The 16834-nt window shown below is 40.7% G+C and overlaps 1 protein-coding gene across 11 annotated transcripts in view; it reads right to left on the bottom strand.

Moving 5' to 3' along the window:
* The window catches only part of numb (NUMB endocytic adaptor protein), a 69240-nt gene that overhangs the window by 26345 nt on the left and 26061 nt on the right, over positions 1 to 16834 (bottom strand). For 2 of the 11 annotated variants that reach the window (XM_054741880.2, XM_054741877.2), the window contains exon 2: positions 4786 to 5031. The exons of 8 other annotated variants lie outside the window; for them this stretch is intronic. The gene's annotated coding sequence lies outside the window, so the exon portion shown is untranslated. Of the gene's footprint in view, positions 1 to 4785; positions 5032 to 8551; positions 8620 to 16834 lie in introns of all 11 variants that reach the window. One more of the 11 variants, XM_054741878.2, reaches the window with a different exon arrangement.

A 16834-nucleotide genomic window follows, 5' to 3' on the forward strand; every position in this document is an offset into this window, starting at 1 on the left:
GGAAAACCATTTCAGGTGACTACTGTAACGGAATGAAATGACTCTTATTTTTCCCTTCTTTGCTCAGGACTAGTCTGCATGAGAGAGAGTCTCAAGGTCTCATGCATTCCTTCTAACCTGCTTATTTTCAGCTCAACAGAAGAACGAAGAATGAACTCTTTTCTTTTAATTAATCTAAGAACAATTTTAATAAAGCTAATCCATCAAAGTGTTAGTCAATATAATAAGATGTGACCGACCTGTGAATTCAAAATATTAAATTATTTTATTATGATCCTATAGAAATATTAAGTACTGTGACTTTAAGTGTTCCAACAGGACTCATTTCACGTAGTGTTAAAAGGACATAACACATTCCTTTCACTGATCCAATCAGAATCTTACAGATCTGACAGTGTAATTTTCATTCGACAATAAACCATTACATCCGAAGTATAAAACTATGCCATTTCAGCTCTAACGCCAGTTCAAAGCGTTCCAGAGCAAGTGACAGTGTCCAATCCTGATCTTTTAACTCTTTAACTGAAAGAACCAACAACAAGCTGAAAAATCCAGTCGCTATAACAACCAGCGGCAACAACAGCTCCTTTCAGAATAAAAGCTCCATCCACCTACCCAGGCTTGGGTCTGACCAGACGCCAATAATGTGTCGTGTGCCGGAAGTAACTCAAGGCGGGTTTGATCGGAACCGCGGCTTCTCCTACCGGCTCGGTTTCCAGAGAGGGTTCACTGGACCTCGATATTCCTGATCTACAGAGGACTTCCACAAGGCAAGGTAGACCGGCAAATGGTGTCTCATGCTTTTTCAGAAGCAAACCAAAGCTTAATGCAAAACAACATCCTCAGTTCCCATCAGAACTAATCGCTTCTTCGGATTTGCTGGTTCTGATTTAACATCACACGTCATCCATTCACCGCCTCATCCATTTTAAGTTACACTATACATTTAGTTTTAAAGTCAGTCTAGTTTAATTTGTTAGTAATAAAATTCTTAACTTTTAAACTTGACTCTCTCTATTCTGTTGTCTCTGCGTGAATACGTAACGGTTATCTAATCTCTGCAATAAAAAGATCCAATCTTCTGGTTTAAATAACCCAGTGTCCATTAGATGGGATTCATACTCTATATGGATCTTATGTCTACGGTCATTAATTAAAATGTTATAATCTCATTTCATTACACTACCTCTTGAAGCTCATCAAGAGAATGCCAAGAGTGTGCAAAGGGTGGCCATTTAGAAGAAAATAGAATATAAAATATGTTTTCAGTTATTTTACCTATTTTGGTTAAGTACATAACTCCACATGTGTTCATTCATAGTTTTGATGACTTCAGTGACAATCTACCAATGTAAATTGTCATGAAAGTAAAGAAAACACATTGAATGAGAAGGTGTGTCCAAACTTTTGGCCTGTGCTGTATTTCTAGCAATCCTCAGGCAAACAGGCGGGGTAGTGTGTTTATCTGCATAACGCGCAAAAGAGTAAAATGTTTAAAAAACAAGGAGAGAACTCCATCTTCATCCCTCAGCCCTGCGCTCTCCTAACAAACTCACTTATTTAGGTCACATCATGTTGGGGCTCACTGCAGCGCCAGAGAAAAGCTGCAAGCTTCCACTCTGAGGAGGGAAGATGAAGACTCAGAGGAAAACGGATCTGTCTGCATCGTGACTAAAGCATTTATCACCATAACACCATGAACACATTGTAGAAAAATCCAGACAAGCAGCTTCCACCTAAGGTGACTCAGCTCTGGAACTTGAATGTTTGACCCGTGACATACGGGCTCTCGTTGGCTGCTGCAGCTTTAAATCCTCTATGTTTTAAACATGCATGCTGGGTTAAAAGGGCATCTCTGTGCTGCTCTGGACCAAGGTGTAGTCCACTGTGCACCCACTGGCTGTAGAGTTAAGCACTGCCCTCATGAAGCGCTGAACATGATTGGATAGAAAATAAGTGAGTAGATCTCTTTTGACTACCTTCTGTATTCAGCTTGTATCTCCTAGTCTATTTATTACAACTGTCCTCAACCTAACAATCTCCCAAATGGGAAGGAGAAAGAATAAAACATTCTTTATCCCACAACTGCCAGATCAACAAAATAAAGACATTCCCAGTCACAACCTCACACTTTTGTTACAAGATATATAAACACATGTCAGTCTAAACTCTGTTTCATAACCAACTTGTGGTCATAAATTGGAAGTGATCATTTAATCTTGCACCGCCAAAATGGAAATAATGTGCTCACTGATTGGGAGGCTAGCTGACATTTTATCTCACCATCCTACAGCTTTCCTTTGTCCCAGAACAAAAGAGCCTAGCTAGTGTGTGTGTGTGTGTGTGTGTGTGTGTGTGTGTGTGTGTGTGTGTGTGTGTGTGTGTGTGTGTGTGTGTGTGTGTGTGTGTGTGTGTAGTCTCGCCTCTGTGGTAACCTGGATGAACGCTTTACCTGATGATAGCAATCCTGATTCAACTCGAATATGAAACCAAAAAAAAAAGCAATCTGCTGACGAAGGCTCTGGCTAAGAGGTTCATGTGAATCAGGTGTGTGTGTGTGTGTGTGCGTGTGCGTGTGTGCGTGTGCGTGTGTGTGTGTGCGAGCGTGCGCGCGCGCATTTTTAGGACAGCAGATATTAAAAGATTAATATAACTTCATTTAATATAAGAAACTCAAACAAATGTTGGAGACTGACAATATTCAACAGCTAACGGAGTAATTTCATTACAAGGTCTGAGTTATTCGAGCATCAGCAGTAATTTCACACAGATGAATTTCTGCTGAGACATCAGCCCTCATAATGAGAAACATCCTACTGCTGTCCAATGATTTAAGAAAGGTTAAAGGTCATTTCGGGGGGTGGATGTCCCAGCAAGTTCACCCATGGTTCAGAGGTCAATGCTCAATGAAAAAAAGTGCAAGGTTCAACCCAGGTGAGCCAGTCACTTACTAGAGGTGCTGAAGAAAATCTATTCAAGTCTGAATCGGGATTCTTATTTATAAAGATTCAGAATCGATTCACAAAGGTTCAGAATCGATCCCAAGAACTCAAATGTTACAGGTTTGAGATGCACTTTAGTCTGTCTTTTAATCTTTGTTAGGAGAGTACTCCGTTTACTTTTGTGGTCCCATAAATTGAGATGATTTCTTTTTGAGTCTGCAGATAAGTGGGCACTTAAATATAATTTTTCCCATACTAATTAATTTGAGATATTCTCGTATTTATTTTCTAAGTTGATAAGTGAGGGCTCAGGATTACTCATGTATTTATTTTAAGTTATTGATAAATGAGAGAACACATTTTCCTTTGTAAGAAATCTAAGGCACTGTTTTTAAACTGGTTGAGGACTCAAATGTTAAACTTGTTTCCACACATACTTGAAAAGTATTTGACCATATTACTTTCAAAGTTACTGTTAGGTAACTAAAGATTTGTTACATTTTACAAGGTAAGCAAAAATAAATGTTGTCTTTTGGTCAAAAGATTGCTAGAATCACTTTAGTTTACCTTGTAAATTTGCATTTTTTGAGCATGACCAGTTTAAAGGAAAATAAAAATGTCCCATAGCTATAATTAACTTGTACAACAAAGTAGTTAATCCTAGAACTGACACTCTTTGTTAACAATGATTGTGAATTGATTTAAATCGAGATTCAATTCTGAATCGAATCGACACCCAGAGAATCGGAATCGAATCAAATCGTGAGTTGCTCTAAGATTCACATTCCTATCACTTACATCCCAACAACCAGTGTTGTGTTTTTTTTTCATTTGGATTTGATTAGAGGAACTTTAGAATCTGGTAACAACCTGTTTTATTGATACCTGATACATAAAACCCTGGAATTAAAAGAGGGGGACTTTAGTGTGACACAATAGAAAGACTGAATAAAAAAACAGTTAAAAAACAGAAGGTGACTTTCTTTTATACCATTACTATAGGAAGTGAAGGCAGCTGGAGCTCGTATAGATCCTTTAGAGGGGTACTAGCATAAACATCTTATAAGTAGACACGACGTGGACTGGCGCTGCCTATTGGGGCTGGCGTAGCAGCGGGTCGCCATCTTGGATTGGTCTCCATTTTCCCCCAGTGCATTTATTTCTATGAGGAAAGGTACTTACCCAACTAAAAACACATTCTATTATGCTTCTTGACAAAATCAGACACGTTATGGAATGATAGTAAAAAAAATGAAAATATAAAATAATTTAAAATATAAAATTCCAACTGGTAGGCTACAAAAGTCAATGGTAATCCTCTGTGAACCATTTTCAATAGTGCGCCGGTTGTTGCTACCGTAGGCTACAGAAAAAAAAGGCATAGTTGTCCTGCCTGCGTTGACTCCAGTTGGGTTTGGAGAATGAAGAACCCACCCAATATGGCGGCGACGCTGTTACGTTTTCCAGCGCCCAAAGACGCATCTACGTATGCATGTCTATGGGCACTAGGAAATTTCTGGGTTCTAAATTAGCCAAAAATCTTTTCTACTCAGTCTGGATTCATACAGCATCAAACCAGAATTAAAAACTAGAGGTGAGTCGGTCAATCAACATCCTGGCTGCTGGGAAATTAGACATGCTGTTGACAAAAATATTAGCCACCAAAACAAACAGAGGAAGCATAACCACAAAAAGTAGAGAGAAAAAAGTCACTGCTGTGTGTGTGTGTGTGTGTGTGTGTGTGTGTGTGTGTGTGTGTGTGTGTGTGTGTGTGTGTGTGTGTGTGTGTGTGTGTGAGACAGAGTAATAAGAGAATGGTCAGTTCAAGACAAGAATGCCCTACCTACGATTGGCTGATTTCCGTGGTTGTTTCTGCTCTAGAGAGCTACAATAAAAGAGGATCTCTTCACATCAATCATTTCCTTCATCTGTCAAGTAAATCATCTCAGCAAAGCCAAACCACAGAGCCTGGTATCATCTGATCAGACTGAAGTTATGGTGCCTCTTTTCTGCTCCAAAACAGCTACTAGGGGAGTCACGGTGCCAGTAATGCCATAATCCAGTTTTCTGGTCCCAGTCTTCAGGAATGCTGTGCAAGAGGGACAGGAAAGCACAAGGATGAAAGTGTTCACAAGGCCTAGCAAGTGGCACACAAGAAAAGGTTCGAGAAAATCTCACTGACAAGTCGTACTAGACAACGTCTCAACTAAAACAATATCTATATATTTTCACATAAGACACTAAATGACCCAGTAAAGTTTATAGCTATGTAAATATAGAACCAGTGAATTTAATTAGCGTGGTCGCTACTGCTAGGTCATTGCTTTTCCATCTTGGATGTGTCTCTCACCAAGTACTTATCACATGTATTCTTATGTGTCTAGTTGATCATGTGCTGACAAAACTTACAGAAGATCTGCATTCATAAAAATCTCTGGTTCGGACCTAAAAAGTTACATCCAGCTCCACAAACTTTGATTTTTTTCAGGAACATTCGTGCTTCAGAAAGCTTTTCACCATGACTGATGGGTTTTGTTTATCTCGTTTGTGTGGGGAGGCAGAAAAGATGCTGAAGGCCCTAACTAAGTTTGAAGAACTGAATGAAAAAGGAACCTAAAACTGTGTGTCAGGTCTCCTGGTGCAACAACCTGTCCTCATGTTCCAAGCAGCAAATGTTCAAGTTTGAAACTGGTAATATAATCAGTTCCTGCCAGTATGAGTGACAAAGAATAAATAGCCTATTCATCTTGAAACATGCTGCAGTGTTTTATCCTCTGTGTATGAGCATAGTTTTGACATGTTTGCCATTTAGAACAATTTGTGAAGGTTTAAAATAATATTTCCACATCTCAGTGGTTTGCTGAAGTGTTCCCTTTACTTGCTGATTCAATTAGTGCAAAGTTGCATCGTCATCTAACCCATACCACGTAGCCACAGTTACCCATGCTAGCATCAAGCTGTATTTGCAAGATACGTGGTGCATGCATGGTATAGTGTTGGTTTCAATGTGAAATGGGAGCATCTGTTAAGATGTTAAATCATTGATGAATTGAGTACAGTGGACATGTTGGTGAGATTTACTTGTTTAACTTGGTTCCAAACTGCTGGTGTTATTTTTCCACCTAAACACACTTCACTGAGCAGATAAGGAAACAACTACAGTTCTAACTGGATGGAGAGGTCGGTAAAAGACAGAACGTACATGAACAAGTGTAACTCAGAACCTGCAGGTCGCTCCAGTGGTCTAACTGAATGTCAGGTACAGTGTCTATCATAACAGTGATCTAAACCATCTGAAACTAGGATTCAAACAAATAAAAGACACACGCAGACAGGTGCAAAACCCTAACCTGTGACTGAGTTCTCTGAAGGCTATCTCTGTGACAGCAAGCTGAACATGTCAGGAGGAAGATATGTCAGAATACTTTACAAATAAAAAGAGTCACCCACATGTTCGGTTCAAAGCCAGCTAGCAGAAGAATTGGACAGGTTGAAGTTTGTTGGAATGCCATGGAGAAGGGAAATTGAAGAAATTGGAACAGCTGCCTACTCTTTGTTCAGCTAACAAGCTACCATCATTCATTTCAGAGCCTATCTGTTCCATGCCCTTGCAAAACACGAAGACCTCCAGCTTCTTGAGTTTAGATCAGAGTGTGTTTACCTAAGACTGGTCAGGTGAAGCTTTAAAGGTCAATTTAACGCACATTTTTAATAAATTAGCAGGGGTCTCTAGTAGGAATGAATGCCTTTTAAGTCCTTCTCTGGGAAAATAAAAGCTCCGGTGCCCTTATCTGAGGACGTAGAACTCATCTGGAGGAGAAGGTAGCTTCAGACAACCTTATTTCTTAATATTTGGACATCTTGCAGCTGATTGGCTAACAGCAATGCTACTTTCTTGGTGAACTTCCTCTATAACAAATGTCAGATTTACACTCTAAAAAGTCTAACATGCAGCTTTTCATTCAATCTAATAACTTGTATTCAAAACATAATAAAAATATTGATTTGATTGTGAAACTTTCTTTTTGCATTCTAAATCATCACTTTTGATTTGAATGGAACTAAATATCAATTTAAACCAATCAACTCAAAGTTTTTGATTTTTTTAATTAGTCAAATGCGATTTGCATGTGAGCACCTGCGGGAGCTGCAGTGGGCGAGATGCATTGTGGGTAGTCATGTTCTTGGTCATTTTGTTCTATTTTGGGGTGTTTATGCACGTTTATTTTGGGGGGTTGTGTTTTTCCTTAGTTATTACTTCATTCACTGTTACTTGTTATGTCAAGTTGTCAGTGTAGGTGAGGAGGTCGGTCACAGGAAAGACACCGCTGTGTCGTTCTGCTGTTCAATGTAAAGTGGTGGTTCACACAAAAACCTCTGGAATCAGCTCCTTGTGTTTCCTTCTCACTTACTGTTTGCAGGTGTATTAGACATGAGGTAGCATTATTTAATGTTGCTGCTGTAAAAATATTGTTTGATTATATGTAAATTAATTAACTGGTGTCAACACAACCAAGTTGAGTCATGTGAATTAGATTAAATGTAAATGCATTAGGTTGGTTCAATTTCTAAATAAAAAGGGAAAAGGGTGGCTTGCCAACTCCGGGTCGAGAGAGAGGTCCTACCTCAAGTGGAGGAGTTTAAGTATCTCGGGGTCTTGTTCACGAGTGAGGGTAGGAGGGGTCGGGAGATCGACAGGCGGATTGGTTCAGCGTCTGCAGTGATGCGGACGCTGAGCCGATCTGTCGTGGTGAAGAGGGAGCTGAGCCAGAAAGCCAGGCCCTCGATTTACCGGTCGATCTACGTCCCAATCCTCTCCTATGGTCATGAGCTTTGGGCAATGACCGAAAGAACGAGATCGCGGATACAAGCGTCCGAAATGAGTTTCCTCCGTAGGGTGGCCGGGCTCAGCCTTAGAGATAGGGTGAGGAGCTCGGCCATTCGGGAGGGACTCGGAGTAGAACCGCTGCTCCTCCGGATCGAAAGGAGTCAGTTGAAGTGGTTTGGGCATGGATTGGTCAAGATGCCTCCTGGACACCTCCCTGGGGAGGTGTTTCGGGCATGTCCTGCCGGCAGGAGGCCCCCGGGTCGACCCAGGACACGTTGGAGAGGTTACATCTCCAATCTGGTCCGGGAACGCCTTGGGGTCCTGCCGGAGGAGCTGGTGGAGAAGGCTGGGGAGAGGACGGTCTGGAGCTCCCTAGTTGGGATGCTGCCCCCGCGACCCGGACCCGGATAAGAGGAGGAAGACGACGACAACAATTTCTAAATATTAGCTCGGTTCAATAACTAAAATAAGGTAAGTGAAGACATTTATTTGCTGAACGATTTAAGAGAGGTTGAAAATAAAATCAATTTTGTGTTATATTGTCCATGATTTTAGAAATGTATTACTTTGTGATCCGTTTGTCCAAAAGCCTGAATATTTTGGTTCAATGATGGCGACAAGTCAAATATTTTGGATATGAAAACTGGACATCAATTTTTTTTAAGCAATACGTCTTTTTATTTTTTTGGCAAGCACGTCCCCCGCACCGCAGAGCTCCATGCAATAGGAAACTGAGAGCCAACCAGAACTAACCAATAGCGTTAGACTACCGCTTGCTTACCTGCTTCAAATTTGATGAATACCTCGGCTGATGCAGAGTTGATGAACTTTTCACGGAAAAGTAAGTCTCTAAAATACAAATTTGTGAGAACACAACATAACATGAGAATAATACTTGTAATACAACATGTTTTAGCTCTGTTTGTCAGCTACAGAAGGACAAATGTACAAGAAACGTCAAGTCACCATCTTAAAAAAAATGGAAGGAGAAATTATTGGTGTGATATGCTTGTCAGCCACTAGATGCTGCTATCGGATAATAGAAATACACCGGAAAGAGACTTTAAGTGTGGTAATTCCTTTTACAGAGTACAGCCGCTCCTTGTAAACACTTAGAGCAGGGGTGTCAAACTGCAGTACTCAAGAGCCGTTATCCTGCATCTTTTTGTCATTTCGCTGTTCCAATACAGTTCATTCACCTGTGCAGCAGCTCACCAAGCTCACCAGCAGCCTGGTAATCACCTCCTGATTGAAATCAGGTGTGTTGAAACAGGGAAAACACAAACATGTGGGATAGTGGCCCTTAAGGACTGGAGTTTGACACATGTGGCTTAGAGCAACACATAATTTTGAGCAACAGCCAAGGCCACTTTTAAACATTTAGAGCTGAACCTTGGCAGTGGGGCAGCAGCAAACCCCAGTTACTATAAGTTAGGGCCCGACCGATATAGGGGTCATTAACACTATCGGCTATCGGCCAAAAAGACTGCCGATATGGCCGATATTGCACTACCTATCCAGCAGATGGTGCCAGCTTTATAAACTCATGTTGTGTGGCTCCATTCCTCGGGGGGTGGAGCCACCGTCACAGCACACATGCAGCAGGGCAGCAGAAGCAATTCGGTCAAGCAGAGACGACGGTGATGAGGAAGTAGGAGGTAAGTCTTCAGTTTTAAGCATACTTGTTGTGTCAGTGGTAAGTTGAACAGTAAAATAAGCAATGACAAAAGTGTTTCCCCTCAACATGCTTCCTAAGTTTATTGTGTGCCTCGTGGCCTCGTATTGAAAAGTTACCCTGAAAAAATAAAATAAAACTGCCGCAGCATTACGCTCTATGCAGAGCTCACGCTGCTTCCCCTTTAGTCAAGCAGGGCAGTAAGTAAGTAACATTGGCCTTTTTCTGGTAGACATTCTGGAATATTCTCAGACAATTTCCTCCGCTCTTCTTCAGCAGTCTTTTCAAACTCACGCGGTTCACCTGCGGCTCGCGAAAAAGGTAGTGCAGACGCCGAAACTATCGCTGCATGGCGCGGGCTGGAGCGCCGGCGCGCAGCTTCGGTGGCCCATGTGGCCTACAGAATAGGATAACAAGGGAGACGAATGAAGGCAGTCCCCATTTCGCGGCGCTTCGGCGGCACACGACTGTTGTCGCAGCTGAGGACGGGCGAGGGGGGGGGTTGGCAACAAAGCAATGAAACGCTGTATAGGGAGTCCCCCTTTCTCTCCCTAGCTGGGACAGGAGTAGGGGCGGTAATACGAGAAATAAACATTCCTCTCTACAACAGAATACATCTATTGTATTTTTTCAGCCTCATATTTTACATAAGGCTTATACATTGCAACATACTAGTCATTTAACGTATCTTATTTTTATTTTCCTAATACTGTCGGCTTTGGAAAGGATCAAAACACAAAAGTGTAAAACTCCACAGACTCAGAACACAAAAAACTTGAATGTTAGATTTATACTGACTGAGTTTGTGTGTTCTGTTGTTTTTGAGATTGCAAAATAAATCTTATTTGCATTACTTGGAAACCCTAGTGAGTTATTGAGACAGTTCTTTGGTGTGTAACAGAGAAATAAGTTAGCATCAAAAAGGCAATGAAGGGTTTAATCTTAAGAACATTTGTATTTATTTCTTTTTTGTGAGGGAGATTTATCGGCCATTATATCGGCTATCGGCCTTTGTTAAAAGTTTTATATCGGTATCGGTCCCAAAAAAAAGCATATCGGTCGGGCCCTACTATAAGATGTCCACACAGGTGTGCCCCAGCAGTGACTCACAGACTGAATCAATATTCAGTCTTCCCTTTTTCCATCACAACACCACAGAGGCCATCCTAAAAATTTATATTCCTCACTTTTACCCTTTTCCAAATGCCTTTTCAGATTGTTTTTCTACCCAACTTGCTAGAGGAGATCATGTGCCAAGTAGAGAAGTGTTTAAATTACCTGAGTAACCCTATAAGTACTGTATTTAGACTGTGCAGAGATGTTGGAAGCATTGGCCTGTTAGAAGTTCGACATTGGTTTGAGCATCCAGCTCCATTAATCCTTGCCTTTCTGAATACTAGGTTGCTGCTATACACTGTATTTCCCGACTCAAGAAAAGATGGGTGTTAGCATGTCCCCTGGCTCTATTACCTCTACTATGTTCCTTCTTATTCTGAAAACACAGAAGCCTCTTCTCCTAAGATTTACGCAAAGCTAATGGCTAAATTCTGTCCTGGGAATATGCAAACATCAATCAAATAATTAACGTTGAATTAAAATTGTATCTATACTAAAAACACCCTACAGCATTGCCTCACAACCAAAACAATGCCATCATTAAGCATCCATGTTCTTTAGAGTAATAAAAGACCATTAGCAGAGTTTTAGCAAGAAGAACTCACTCTGGGTATTCTCTCTGCTACTAGCACAGACCTGGAGAAACTCAACCGCTGTTTCAGACACACGAGGTGCTCTTAATACATAACCTATTACTCCTGCCTACAGAAAACATGAGCCTGGGCACACTTTTAGGTCTCAAAGGGAGAAGTGGGATTCTTCAGGGCCCTAACGGTTTGATTACATTTTCAGAGGGCTGTGATGTGATTATAAAATGATTTTCCTTGCACCCTTAAGACTCGTAAACTCAACATCAAGCTATTTTATAGGCTGAGAGGTTTCCAAGGAGTTTCTGACTCCAGAACAAAACAAAAGTAACTGAGGGAATTACTCACATTGTGAGCCAGTTCTCTGCGAGCCATAAAGATAACTGAGGCTATCGCAACTTTTGTCTGCAAAGACTTACGTCTGGGTGCAATGTAAACATCTGACTGAAACTGTTATCCCCATGATGTATACATGTATGAAAGATGACATTGCCAACAGAGAACGATACACAAAACAGCAATGAGAAAGAGTCAACAAACTGCTAAACATCGGGTCAATCTTACTGCAGCACCTGAGCTTCCCGTGGTAACTACAGGTGTTGTGCATGAAAAAGTTAGCCTACCAGCCGAGACACTGCGTGCCTTCTCGGTCACGGGAACGCGCATCGCTAAATACAGTTGCATATTGAGGGAGTAAGCAACTTGAAATAAGAGCATGCTGTTACTTTTAAATATGTTCATAATATAAACATGTTTTTTTATCCGTGTACTTCCTAAACAAGTGAAAGTAAAACTTAAAGGACAACATGGATGTGTTTCTTCTTATTTTCACACTCTCCTGAAAAGTATCGGATTGGGACTCGCCAATAGGCAGACACTCAAAATAAAGTGACTGAATCGGTGGCACAGAAAAAATGTGATCAGTACATCCCTATCAGAAACGTTAGGATTTTAATGCATCTAATTTATGTAAACAAGCATGTTTTGGTTACCCTACCTTTAAGTAAGTAGTGTATTCTTAAACCTGTTTACACCTGTCTTCTGCCAGAGTTGTCATGGTATCTGGTTACAGACCCCAGCTCCAGCAGCACAGGAAGGCCGAGTAAAACAAAATACTGAAAGCAAGCACGGATCTGATGTTTAAAGAGACGTGCGTAATGCAAGTATCGAATAGAATCTGACATAAACACCCAAAATTTTACTTTGATATATGTGTGTGACTTTAGAAGGTTGATATTAGCAGATTAATTAGCTGAGCCAAAAGACCACTAAAAGGTGTTTTATTGCAAGCGACACATGCCAACTCTCATTGCTTACTTTAAACTAAGAGGTCTGACCAGGTTTGAAAGTGTTTGTGAAACAGGTTGCTGTCAATAGTACAGCTTTTTATGCAAACACGTTGCCACAGATCAGTGATGCTTGCCATCTGTGTGTGGACAGGTGTGTTTATTTGTGAGGGATGGCGGCAAAAATTATCTAGCAGCATGAGCAGCAAGAGGATAGAGTAAAACAGGAAGGGCCTGCTGAGAGAACAGACACTGGCTGTCTGACCATGCCAAAGCTCACAGAAACATGTGCTTAACTAGATTTCTGCAAATGCAAATAAGTGACTCACACCTCACTTCCAGTACAGACGGGGTTAACACAAGCTAAAGCATGCTGATTTATGACATTAAATACGTTTCGTAAGCATTCTATCAACATTTAAAGAGAAAAGCGAGACTGAGCACAAAGGAGTGTGATAATGTCAGGAAGCAAACCAAAAAGGACTTGAATTTAAATGCAGAAGATGCTGTAATGTTCAGTCCAGCTACTACAGATGCAGCCCCCCTGCCTGGCTGTTCACCCAGCTGATGTGTGCTTAGCGGTGGGTACTGAATGCGGTACTTTTTAAGGTACCGACCGAATTCCATAGTACCGACTGAGCACCGATTCACGTCATTTCAAACGGTGCCTCGTTTCGGTACCCGTCCTTCATAACGAGAACTTGCCAAGACAGCTGCACATGCGCAAGAGCGTTATGTCGTCGCTTGCTGCGAGCCAGTTGTAAGCAGAGCAGCATGGTAGAAAGAATGCACACTAAAGCTTGGGTCCACTTCACTAAATGTGATGGGTAACTGGGTGATGATGAAACCAGCGACAACGATCTAAGTGAGACATCCTCATCTTAATCTGCTCCGGTAGGTAAATAAAATGTTTAAGATAAAGTTAGCTTGATTTGTTAGCGTCCGTTTCGCTAATGGTGCGTTCGCTTTCTCCTCGGAACTCCGAATTTCCAACTAGAAGAACATGAACGCACTCTAAAGTTTGGCTTCACTTTACTAAATGCGACGGGTGATTGGGTGAAGATGAAACCAGCGACAACGATCTAAGTGTGAGGCATAATCGTTTTAATCTGCTCCAGCAGCTAAATAAACTGTTTAAGATAACGTTAGCTTGATATGTTAGCTGATAACAATGGTGGCAATGGAAGCTAATGGTGCGTTCGCTTTCTCCTCGGAAATTCTAACTTCCCAGTAGGAAAAATCAAATGTAAAAGTACGGCAAAAGGAATGAAGATACACAGTAAATTTAGTTCACAGTAATGATGTTTGCTCCAGTTTAATTACCAGCTTATAAAACTACAAGGGCGATGTTAAAATACAAACAGTTGAATGTAGTGTTGTCAAATAAATCGATACCTAGATATAAATCGATACTAAAAGTGGTATCTAAATTGGATATCGATATTATGGACTATTATACACAGCCTTCTTCAAGTACACCGACACGCACGACAGCCAGATGCCGTAAAGCAGCCTCCGCCTCCCAGACAAACAGAAGAAGAAGACGCTGAATGGCTACATTGCAATTTCCCACGTGAGTTGTCTCCGATCCAAGTTTTGTCTGCCAAATAAATAAACAAAAACATAAACAGCGAATTTGGGAGGCGCTTCACAGCCCAACTTAATTAGCATACCAAGTCCGACACGTAGTTGTATATTCATGCTTATGTGCTTAAAGGAAACTCCCGTTTATCGCAACCCGGACTTCATTTCTAGCATGCAGTACGCTTGTTTACTCACGCTGACAACTTTGGTGCTACTTGGATTCCCCGGGGTATTTAGATCCATCGGCGAATCACCGTCAGTGTATATCCATATAACAGGTGCGGACGGGCACCCATGGTGCAGCCTCGAAATAAGACATTATCTGCACCAAAACATCTTCATGTCGAAAGGTTTTGTTAGGAATCATTAACGTGATTCCCCTGTTCGTTTGGAGCGGGTCTGGGATTTCTAGGCGTAAGCAGACTAGCTGTGGCTAATTAACCGGCGCTTTTAATGACGTCAATGCCGTGTGCCAATCTGTTTTTATTAAGATTACCGGTAGATGTACCTTTGTCCTACTGTGGAGAAATTTGTTTTCTCCCTTTATTGACCAACAGAGTAGTTCAAAAGTACAGAACAAACATATGGCATTACAGCTTATGACAAAAATGCACCTTAAGCAGAGTTTAAGCAGCAAAACATCACTCTGCAAATAGTGTAAATATAGTGAGACAATTCATGATTTAAAGTGTTAACTTTCACCAGTTTTTGTATGCACGTTTAAAAAAAATGCTGATACTTGAAAGGTTTAAGCACTTAATACACTTAATTCTTAACATTTAATGTTTGCAATATAAATTGAGGAATGTTATTTTTTGAATAAACTTGTTCAATAAATTGGTGTTTTTAAATAGTATCGAAATCGAGTATCAAGTTTTTTTTCAAGTATCGAATCGAGTTTGAAATTTTAGTATCGTGACAACCCTAGTTGAATGTTATTTATCAAATATTGTTATATATTGAGAAAAATATATATTTAATTATAAAAGAGAATTAAAATAATAAACACTCAAAAGTATCAAATTGGTACCGTTAAGTACCGGTATCGATTCCTAGGTACCGGGAATTAGTACTGAATCAATTCAAATGTCAAAGGTACCCATCCCTATTGTGCTGCAGCTCAGGCACTGACTAAAATAAAGGCCGCTTCCAGAAACTGCCATTACTGTTTTCATTTGTTATATTGTGTTTCTTGTAAAGTGGTCGCCCTACTAAAGATAGACATCTCCACCATCTTCTTGCGTAATGTAGTAACTTCATATTCATGGAAGGAAATGACAAGAAACGTGGGTTTAGAGGTGGAGATTTTTTTAGGCTAGAACATCTTCAGAGTTGACCTTCCCTTGAATATAATGATCCTTTGTTCCAAAAAAAAAGTCCCTGTCTGGACCACAGATGGCTGGGAAACGTAGAATACTCATCTGATTATGTGGCACTCTTTGACTTCCAAATATAACATGTCTGCCGTTTTTTTATGGCTTTTTTTTACATTCCCGCTACGTCTGTCATCATTAGCAGTGTCTCTCTTTTCTAAATCCACCATGACCTGAACACGGTGAGAAAGCTTCAGGATCTGCGTGTGGAACGTTTTAGCTCCATTTAGCCTTACTTTCTTCATATGCAGCACCGACTCTGTTGCTCCGCCCAGCAGCGTCACTGTGTCTGACTGGATGAGTGAATATCTTCATCAGAGAGACAATATTCTTCTTCTGAATCAGAGTCAGTCGATACCCAACAAAGAGAGTCAACAATGACCAGACCTATCAGGATTTTTAAGTTTTCCTTATAATATTCGACCTACGTGTGCTCCTCTTGTCCTCTCCTGTAACCAGGATCATCCCGGCGGGAGGCGGTTTTCTAGCTCTAAAAACTCAGAAACCTTCAATATAAACACAAGTGTTGTTCAGACTACTAAAGATAGACATCTCCACTATCTTCTAGTGTAACATAATAACTTCATGAGGGACTTTGGTGCTTAAAGGGTTAAATCGATCTTTAGACGTATGAATCGATCCTCGTGAATATTTATGAGAATCGATTCAGAATCGGAGAATCGTTTTTTTCTAGGGATGGACAATATATCGGCATCAATATTGGTATCGGCCAATGTTAGTCATTTTTTAACATATCGGTATCTGTTCGATAAATAAAACTGGGCCGATATAACAAATGATATTTTTTCCACCCTGTCTCCATCTCAGAAGCGTAAACGTGTGTGTTGTGTTTACATAATAATGTAAATTCAGCTTTAATCATTGCCATTCTATACAAAAGCTGCTGATTTTAGAAGCATTAATGTCAGTATATCGGTTATCGGCCATAACAGTGAGATTAATATCGGATATCGGCATCGGCCCAAATTTTTCATATAGGTGCATCACTAATTTTTTCAACACAGCTCTAATTCCACACTACGAAATAGGTATATATGATTTGTGTTTATAATAATATATCGGGTTGATATCGGTATCGGTCAATACTGAAGGCTGCAATATGTTTATGTTTATTTATTTGGCAGACGCTTTTATCCAAAGCGACTTACAATTTATAACCTATAGGGCATGTTGTGATCTGTGGGGGGAACCAGAGTACCCGGAGGAAACCCACGCATGCATGGGGAGAACACGCAACTCCACGCAGAAAGGCCACAGCCGAGTTTTGAACCTGCAACCTTCATGCTGCGAGGCAACAGTGCTAACCACTGTGCCACCATGCAATATTAGTATCGTATCGGAAGTGAAAAGGTTGTATCGGGACATCCCTAAAAATATGATACTTGATGCGACAGATTCACAAAATTACGTTTTGTGTTGTCA

This window comes from Nothobranchius furzeri, chromosome 18, assembly GCF_043380555.1.
Source record: "Nothobranchius furzeri strain GRZ-AD chromosome 18, NfurGRZ-RIMD1, whole genome shotgun sequence".
NCBI classification, from domain to species: domain Eukaryota; kingdom Metazoa; phylum Chordata; class Actinopteri; order Cyprinodontiformes; family Nothobranchiidae; genus Nothobranchius; species Nothobranchius furzeri.